This window comes from Lycium barbarum, chromosome 1 (assembly GCF_019175385.1).
Source record: "Lycium barbarum isolate Lr01 chromosome 1, ASM1917538v2, whole genome shotgun sequence".
Taxonomy (NCBI): Eukaryota; Viridiplantae; Streptophyta; class Magnoliopsida; order Solanales; family Solanaceae; genus Lycium; species Lycium barbarum.
The window spans coordinates 8,074,040-8,083,853 of NC_083337.1; positions in this window are offsets into that span (position 1 = coordinate 8,074,040).

Sequence of the window (9,814 nt, forward strand, 5' to 3'; positions counted from 1 at the left end):
CTTTGCTCTACTATTTTTGTTACTTGTGACAAACAACGCAACTTTTACTTTCTTTGGTGTTCTGCCTTTTACCATTATCAAAATTGCTTTGTGAATTTTCTTCATCTGCGCTTTACAATTTCTTAGTCGAAAAGCGCTACATGCTCATAATGTTATTTTAAAAGGTGTCTTATGAAAGCTTAGCAAGTAACGACTCAAAATTTTTATTGTGACTTTGTGAGAAACTTCCTTTCAGGGATCATTTTGATCCGCAAGTTCTGCAAGTGTTATATGTTATTATTTCCAGTGTGCTAACTCTCTTTTATCTGCTCCCATCTCTCTCTCAACTCTGTTATATTAACCACTGGATTGATGTTTTATTTGCATAATTTATTGATTAATTTGGTTTCAAGAGTGCCAATTATTCCCCATCTCTTTTGTGGAGTAATGTGCTCTGAGGGTATCATCATGCAACTGAGAATTGACTCTACCTCCGGTAAATTGAACTTGAGTCGATTATGGGGTACAAGGGAAGATTAATTCTTAAGAGTGGTTCTCTGATCATTAACAGGCTGGAGAGGTCTTAGACGCATGTTAGTTTTGCAGTTTTTTACCTAACTACACCTTTCCATTCTAATTTTCTGCAAATACTTGATAATATTGTGTAACACATCAAACTTTCTCTCTATTTAACACCAAAGTCATTTTAATGATTAGACAAGATATCTTGCTTGGCTTCTTCCTATAATTCACAGGTTCTAATACCTTTCTCAAGGAGTTTAAAAGGGAAATAAAGAGGAAGCTCATGATAACGCATGCGGGGGAATGATCGATCTTCCAAGTGAATGTTAAGTCTGTCTCATGGAAGATAAGATTATTTGCTTCTCTTTATGGCTGGTCAAGTAACAATACTGTTTTGAAGATGCTCGAGGATTCTTTGGTCTCGTACCTTTCTGGTAGTGTTACCAGAAATTTACCCTACTTTAGCAGACATGTGAAAGCTACTTTTGGTTTCACATTTCTGTTTTATAATATATTTGAGACCAAATTAAAATCTAAAAGAAAAAGAAGGGGAGAAGGTGGGGTTTTGGGGGGGGGGGGGGGGGGGGGGGCGTTGGTTACATAGTTATCTTGGTTAATGCGTGTCTTAACATTGCAACATATAAATGTGGTTCCACACGAAACCTGTATGATTTGTGACAGGGTCCCTGTGCTTAAGTAAGAAGCAAAACCATCAATGCTTGCCCTCTTTAAATGCAAGAAGTTTACTTGTGTAGTACAGCTCTAAATGTGAGTTATCTCCTTATATCTAAGTGAAAAAATACGACATATATCTTTTGCTTTTGAACAAACAAAGGTATTTAATAACATGAAATTGTTGGGCCCGTGCTTTAGCACGAGTAATATAGAAGACATTAATTATTTCTCGGATAATTTTGAAAATAAGTTTGCCCCCACAAAATGTTCAACACTAAGGACCTTTTATATATAAGCGATTTTTGGAGTTTTAACCAATTGATATTCAAAACTTACTGATTTGATTAATTTAAAATTTACTAAAGAGAATAAAATACGTCTCTCTACCTTAAAATTCTCTGTTTTACTAATTCTTTATCGGATGAAAAACATGATTAAGAGATAAAAAGAAGAAACATTCGATTTTGCTTTGCATAGATGGTCACTGCAGTAGATTGTTTGTTGCAAAGTGGGTAATTCCTTGTTTTTCCTGACTTGCTATAACATCCATGAATCATGTTACTTTGCTTTGCATTGTATTATATGAAGCCACCATTGAATAAAATTTGGTTAAAAGGAATTTAATGGCCGCACATGCCATTAGGGTTTTGGTGGCGGCAGCATATTGTGCAAAGTGCAGAACTTTTCCCCTTTTTTTGGGTCTCATATTGTGATTTATAAAAAATAAAAAGAAAGAAAAAAAAGGGGGAGGCTGCTCCTTTTTTTAATTAATGACAAAGGCAACAGCGAGCTATAGTTTCGTTGTAGAGATATTGCAGATTCCCTTTTTCTTGATAATGAGCCGTGGCTGCCAAGTTTTTTCGGCAGAGGATAAGTTGTTTTTTTTGACAAACTAAAGATTCCTCGTAGTATTGGTTTGCTTTGTCAAAATTTTTTATGAAATACATGCTCCTTGAACTTGGTGGTGGGGCATTAGTTTCTTCCTTTTTCATGTGTGTTTAATAATACACGGATTAAGAATTTATAATTAATTTAATAGTTATTTTTAAGGTGGTCTATTTATCCGAAATTATAGAAATATTCTTGAGGTTTTATACATGTGAATTATGTCAATACATGAATTGAGAGTTATGATTAATAAATAGGATCCACTAATGTGGTTCTTTTGGTTGAGTCATTGAAATATTCTCAATGTATTGTGAAAAATTGTCCTAGATAAGTGTATGCTAATGGTAGAATTTTATCTACTAAAATTAGATTTATCTTTAGATACTAGTAACGCTTAATTAATTCATGAGAAGAGATATTAAGGTTTCACCCGAAAGAGAGAAACATAATATCTTAGATTCTCAGGTGTATTAATAGAGGACAATTATTTATAGAAAGGTTTTGTGTTATCTTACCCGTTAGAAAGGACACACCGTATACCTTGTTTTAATGTGATAATTATAAAGGAGAACAAAAACCTGAATCAGATTATTTAGAGCCCGTTTGGATTGGCTTATAAGTTGCTTATAAGCTGTTTTCAGCTTTTTTGAGTGTTTGGCTGGCCAGCTTAAAGTCATTTTGTGCTTAAAATAAGCTCAAAAAAATAATTGGACTCATTTGACTTAGCTTATCTAAAGCAACTTATAAGCTAAAAAAAATAAGTTAGACGTTTTCAACTTATAAGCCAAAAAAAATAAGTTAGACTACCTAACAGCTTATAAGCATAAGCCCATCCAAACAGGCTCTTAATCCTTAGCTATACCTAAAACGGTTATCTTCCAAATTTGATTATGATTTTGGAGATAAAATATATGTTAATTTAGTTCTAGAACTATCTGTTTTTGCTTGGTGAAAGATGCATTTGCAGTGATTGATGTCGTTTTTACTGCATTTCGAGATCGTCTAGATGAGTTTTAGGTGGTTTGTCGGATTTTTTTTTTTTTAAAGGATGAAGACGATATTCTTTTTTTTTTGGTAATTAAAACAGAGAATTAGTAAAACAGACACTACAAAAAAAAGGGGAAAAACCGACGATGAAAACCGACGGACCGCGTCGGTTTTTTTAATGAAACCGACGGGAAACCGAAACTTTACGGTCCGTCGGTTTACATAGCCTCGCTTTTTGGAAACTGACGGACCATGTCGGTTTTTTCCGACGGACTGCGTTGGTTACGTGGTCCGTCGGGTTTTATCCAATAATTTTAAAAAATTAAAAAGAAATTAAAAAATAAGGGGGAAGCTGCTCCTTTTTTTAATTAATGACAAAGGCAACAGCGAGCTATAGTTTCGTTGTAGAGATATTGCAGATTCCCTTTTTCTTGATAATGAGCCGTGGCTGCTAAGTTTTTTTGGCAGAGGATAAGTTGTTCTTTTTGACAAACTAAAGATTCCTCGTAGTATTGGTTTGCTTTGTCAAAATTTTTTATGAAATACATGATCCTTGAACTTGGTGGTGGGGCATTAGTTTCTTCCTTTTTCATGTGTGTTTAATAATACACGGATTAAGAATTTATAATTAATTTAATAGTTATTTTTATGGTGGTCTATTTATCCGAAATTATAGAAAAATTCTTGAGGTTTTATACATGTGAATTATGTCAATACATGAATTGAGAGTTATGATTAATAAATAGGATCCACTAATGTGGTTCTTTTGGTTGAGTCATTGAAATATTCTCAATGTATTGTGAAAAATTGTCCTAGATAAGTGTATGCTAATGGTAGAATTTTATCTACTAAAATTAGATTTATCTTTAGATACTAGTAACGCTTAATTAATTCATGAGAAGAGATATTGAGGTTTCCCCTGAAAGAGAGAAACATAATATCTTGGGTTCTCGGGTGTATTAATAGAGGACAATTATTTATAGAAAGGTTTTGTGTTATCTTACCCATTAGAAAGGACACACCGTATACCTTGTTTTAATGTGATAATTATAAAGGAGAACAAAAACCTGAATCATATTATTTAGAGTCCATTTGGATTGGCTTATAAGTTGCTTATAAGCTGTTTTCAGCTTTTTTGAGTGTTTGGCTGGCCAGCTTAAAGTCATTTTGTGCTTAAAATAAGCTCAAAAAAATAATTGGACTCATTTGACTTAGCTTATCTAAAGCAACTTATAAGCTGAAAACAACTTATAAGCCAAAAACAATAAGTTAGACTACCTCAACATATTTTTTTTAGCTTAGCTTATAAGCATAAGCCCATCCAAACAGGCTCTTAATCCTTAGCTATACCTAAAACGGTTATCTTCCAAATTTGATTATGATTTTGGAGATAAAATATATGTTAATTTAGTTCTAAAACTATCTGTTTTTGCTTGGTGAAAGATGCATTTGCAGTGATTGATGTCCTTTTTACTGCATTTCGAGATCGTCTAGATGAGTTTTAGGTGGTTTGTCGGATTTTTTTTTTTTTTAAAGGATGAAGACGATATTCTTTTTTTTTTTTGGTAATTAAAACAGAGAATTAGTAAAACAGACACTACAAAAAAAAGGGGAAAAACCGACGATGAAAACCGACGGGAAACCGAAACTTTACGGTCCGTCGGTTTACATAGCCTCGCTTTTTGGAAACTGACGGACCATGTCGGTTTTTTCCGACGGACTGCGTTGGTTACGTGGTCCGTCGGGTTTTATCCAATAATTTTAAAAAACTAAAAAGAAATTAAAAAAAAGGGGGAAGCTGCTCCTTTTTTTAATTAATGACAAAGGCAACAGCGAGCTATAGTTTCGTTGTAGAGATATTGCAGATTCCCTTTTTCTTGATAATGAGCCGTGGCTGCTAAGTTTTTTTGGCAGAGGATAAGTTGTTTTTTTTGACAAACTAAAGATTCCTCGTAGTATTGGTTTGCTTTGTCAAAATTTTTTATGAAATACATGCTCCTTGAACTTGGTGGTGGGGCATTAGTTTCTTCCTTTTTCATGTGTGTTTAATAATACACGGATTAAGAATTTATAATTAATTTAATAGTTATTTTTAAGGTGGTCTATTTATCCGAAATTATAGAAAAATTCTTGAGGTTTTATACATGTGAATTATGTCAATACATGAATTGAGAGTTATGATTAATAAATAGGATCCACTAATGTGGTTCTTTTGGTTGAGTCATTGAAATATTCTCAATGTATTGTGAAAAATTGTCCTAGATAAGTGTATGCTAATGGTAGAATTTTATCTACTAAAATTAGATTTATCTTTAGATACTAGTAACGCTTAATTAATTCATGAGAAGAGATATTGAGGTTTCACCCGAAAGAGAGAAACATAATATCTTGGATTCTCGGGTGTATTAATAGAGGACAATTATTTATAGAAAGGTTTTGTGTTATCTTACCCGTTAGAAAGGACACACCGTATACCTTGTTTTAATGTGATAATTATAAAGGAGAACAAAAACCTGAATCAGATTATTTAGAGCCCGTTTGGATTGGCTTATAAGCTGTTTTCAGCTTTTTTGAGTGTTTGGCTGGCCAGCTTAAAGTCATTTTGTGCTTAAAATAAGCTCAAAAAAATAATTGGACTCATTTGACTTAGCTTATCTAAAGCAACTTATAAGCTGAAAACAACTTATAAGCCAAAAAAAATAAGTTAGACTACCTCAACTTATTTTTTTTAGCTTAGCTTATAAGCATAAGCCCATCCAAACAGGCTCTTAATCCTTAGCTATACCTAAAACGGTTATCTTCCAAATTTGATTATGATTTTGGAGATAAAATATATGTTAATTTAGTTCTAGAACTATCTGTTTTTGCTTGGTGAAAGATGCATTTGCAGTGATTGATGTCGTTTTTACTGCATTTCGAGATCGTCTAGATGAGTTTTAGGTGATTTGTCGGATTATTTTTTTTTTTTAAAGGATGAAGACGATATTCTTTTTTTTTTTTTTTTGGTAATTAAAACAGAGAATTAGTAAAACAGACACTACAAAAAAAGGGGAAAAACCGACGATGAAAACCGACGGACCGCGTCGGTTTTTTTAATGAAACCGACAGGAAACCGACCCTTTACGGTCCGTCGGTTTACATAGCCTCGCTTTTTGGAAACTGACGGACCACGTCGGTTTTTTCCGACGGACTGCGTTGGTTACGTGGTCCGTCGGGTTTTATCCAATAATTTTAAAAAATTAAAAAGAAATAAAAAAAAGGGGGGGAGGCTGCTCCTTTTTTTAATTAATGACAAAGGCAACAGCGAGCTATAGTTTCGTTGTAGAGATATTGCAGATTCCCTTTTTCTTGATAATGAGCCGTGGCTGCTAAGTTTTTTTGGCAGAGGATAAGTTGTTTTTTTTGACAAACTAAAGATTCCTCGTAGTATTGGTTTGCTTTGTCAAAATTTTTTATGAAATACATGCTCCTTGAACTTGGTGGTGGGGCATTAGTTTCTTCCTTTTTCATGTGTGTTTAATAATACACGGATTAAGAATTTATAATTAATTTAATAGTTATTTTTATGGTGGTCTATTTATCCGAAATTATAGAAAAATTCTTGAGGTTTTATACATGTGAATTATGTCAATACATGAATTGAGAGTTATGATTAATAAATAGGATCCACTAATGTGGTTCTTTTGGTTGAGTCATTGAAATATTCTCAATGTATTGTGAAAAATTGTCCTAGATAAGTGTATGCTAATGGTAGAATTTTATCTACTAAAATTAGATTTATCTTTAGATACTAGTAACGCTTAATTAATTCATGAGAAGAGATATTGAGGTTTCCCCTGAAAGAGAGAAACATAATATCTTGGGTTCTCGGGTGTATTAATAGAGGACAATTATTTATAGAAAGGTTTTGTGTTATCTTACCCATTAGAAAGGACACACCGTATACCTTGTTTTAATGTGATAATTATAAAGGAGAACAAAAACCTGAATCATATTATTTAGAGCCCATTTGGATTGGCTTATAAGTTGCTTATAAGCTGTTTTCAGCTTTTTTGAGTGTTTGGCTGGCCAGCTTAAAGTCATTTTGTGCTTAAAATAAGCTCAAAAAAATAATTGGACTCATTTGACTTAGCTTATCTAAAGTAACTTATAAGCTGAAAACAACTTATAAGCCAAAAAAAAATAAGTTAGACTACCTCAACTTATTTGTTTTTAGCTTATAAGCTGTTTGCAACAAAAGTGGGGTAGTTGGGGGTGGGGGTAGGTGGTAGGGAGGGGGTGGGGTGAGGGTGAGTGGCTGGGGTGGGTAGGGGTGAGTGGTAGGGTGGGGCAGGGATGGGGTGGGGGTGAGTGGTAGGACGGGGGTGGGGTGGGGTATAATGGAGAAATGGAATACGTAACCACGAAAAAATCACCAAATCCGTGATTACAAAAATTGAGACTTTTCATGGTTATATAATCATGGAATGAACCACGGGTTTTACAACACCATACTACATAGTTTTAAGAACAATAAAAATAAATATGATTTCATAGAAAATTATACATTAATGAACCACGGGAAACCACCATCCAAAAAGGGGATAAAGGATTTCTATGTATAATAAGTGATATTTTTAGGTTCAGTCATTCGATATTTGAAATACACTGCTTTCATAAGAGAATTCACTAAAGAGAAAAAACTGTTCCCTACTAGAAATATCCTCCACTAAAAAGCTTTTATATTGTTTTTGTCTCGTATTAGGGAGGTAAAATTAATCTATAAAAACATGTACCACACAAGTTTGTACGGGTCAATTTATTGACTCATCCCATTTTGATCCGCTCAGTTCAGATCATTTTAAAATTGGATTAATATGTAGCCTAGAATAATCCATGAGCGCCTAGGCAAATTTTTTTTCATTCGACATGTTATATGTAGTCATAATAATAAAAACTATTAGATAATTAAATAAATTATTAAAAAAACAAACAAGTAAAATAAAACTTAATAAGATTTGAGCGGTGCCTTGGAGGATGACACGCGTTTGTTTTCTGATTGTCCATGTATTAGAGATATTTGGGATGCAATACAGGGCTTGCAGATTCAAGAAGGATGTCCAGGATGCTGTTGATGGAGAACTGATTTATCATATATGGCTAGCTAAAAATAACAAAAAAAAAAAAATCAAGAAAAAAGTGTCAATAGGAAGAGGGTAGATATATTTTGAAACTCAAAGAGGAGTAGGAAAATTAGTTCTCTCATGCAATGTTGTTTGTGATTAGATGTTTCTCAGAGGGCTATTATTTCGGTGCACCCTTTCTAGAAGGTGGTCAAGACTATAGATACTTTCTTAGGTGTATTGGTTCTTTTGTTTGTTGGTGTGATAATATTTCACGATTTATTGTTAAAATAAAAATTTGAGCGGGTTGTGTTGATCTAATTTTAGCGCAAATAATTTTTGAGCGGGTTAAATTTAATTCATTTCAATCCAACCTAGCATTCAAGTAACTTCTGAGAGGCACTGCAGGAAAGAAGATATTTACCAATAAAAATATTTTTATTGCCATAGATATACTATTGTAGCAAAAAGTATTTTTGGTAACAATATTTTTTTTGCTGTTACATAAACTTTTTCTATCGGTTGTTATTGCAACGACGTGCAACAACTTTTTTGTTGTTGTCAAAAATACTTTCTGCAACAATAGTCAATAATATGACAACAAAATTAAATTATTTGGTAACAAAAAAAAAGTTCATTTTTAAAAGATTCACCATATATGCCAACAATAAAACTAAGTTGTTGCCAAATATTGAATTTTGCCAATTATATTATTTTTGTTGCCAAAAGAGTTGTTGTCATTTATGTATTTTCTTGTAGTAAGGGTCAAATGACCTATCAATTTATTAACTCAATATATTTTGACCCACTTAAATTCATCTTAACTCGTCCGTTTGACACTCCTATCTCATATATAACTGTAAAGAAATGGATCATGGGCCTAACTCAACCTCAAAAGCTAGCTTATGAGGGGAGGATTGCCCAAGTCCATATAAAGAAACCACCCATCTCATTAACCACCGATGAGGGACTTTTTTTCATTCTTCAACAACCCACCTCACGCCCAGGGCTGGACATCTGGAGCGTGGGCAATTTAATTTGGGGGCCTAACATCGGGTGAGATGGGTTCTGCTCTGATACCATGTAAAGAAATGGATCATGGGTCTAACTCAACCTCAAAAGCCATGTAAAGAAATGGATCATGGGCCTAACTCAACCTCATAAGCTAGCTTTTGAGGTTGAGTTAGGCCCATGATCCATTTCTTTACATGGTATCAGAGCAGGACCCATCTCACCCGATGTTAGGCCCCCAAATTAAATTGCCCACGCTCCAGATGTCCAGCCCTGGGTGTGAGGTGGGTTGTTGAAGAATGAAAAAAAGTCCCTCATTGGTGGTTAATGAGATGGGTGGTTTCTTTATATGGACTTGGGCAATCCTCCCCTCATAAGCTAACTTTTGAGGTTGAGTTAGGCCCATGATCCATTTCTTTACAATAACCAAGGGTCGTTTGGTTGGAAATAAGTTATCCAGGATAACTTATACTGAAATTAATTATTCCAGGATTAGTTACTCCACCCTCTTATAGAGATAAAATAATACTATAATCTCGAAATAAATAATTTTACATTTAGTTATATCGCAATGTTATTTCAACTAAATATAAAATAAACTCATCTTAAATATAATTTTAAAATTATTAATCCTTATTCCTTATACCAAA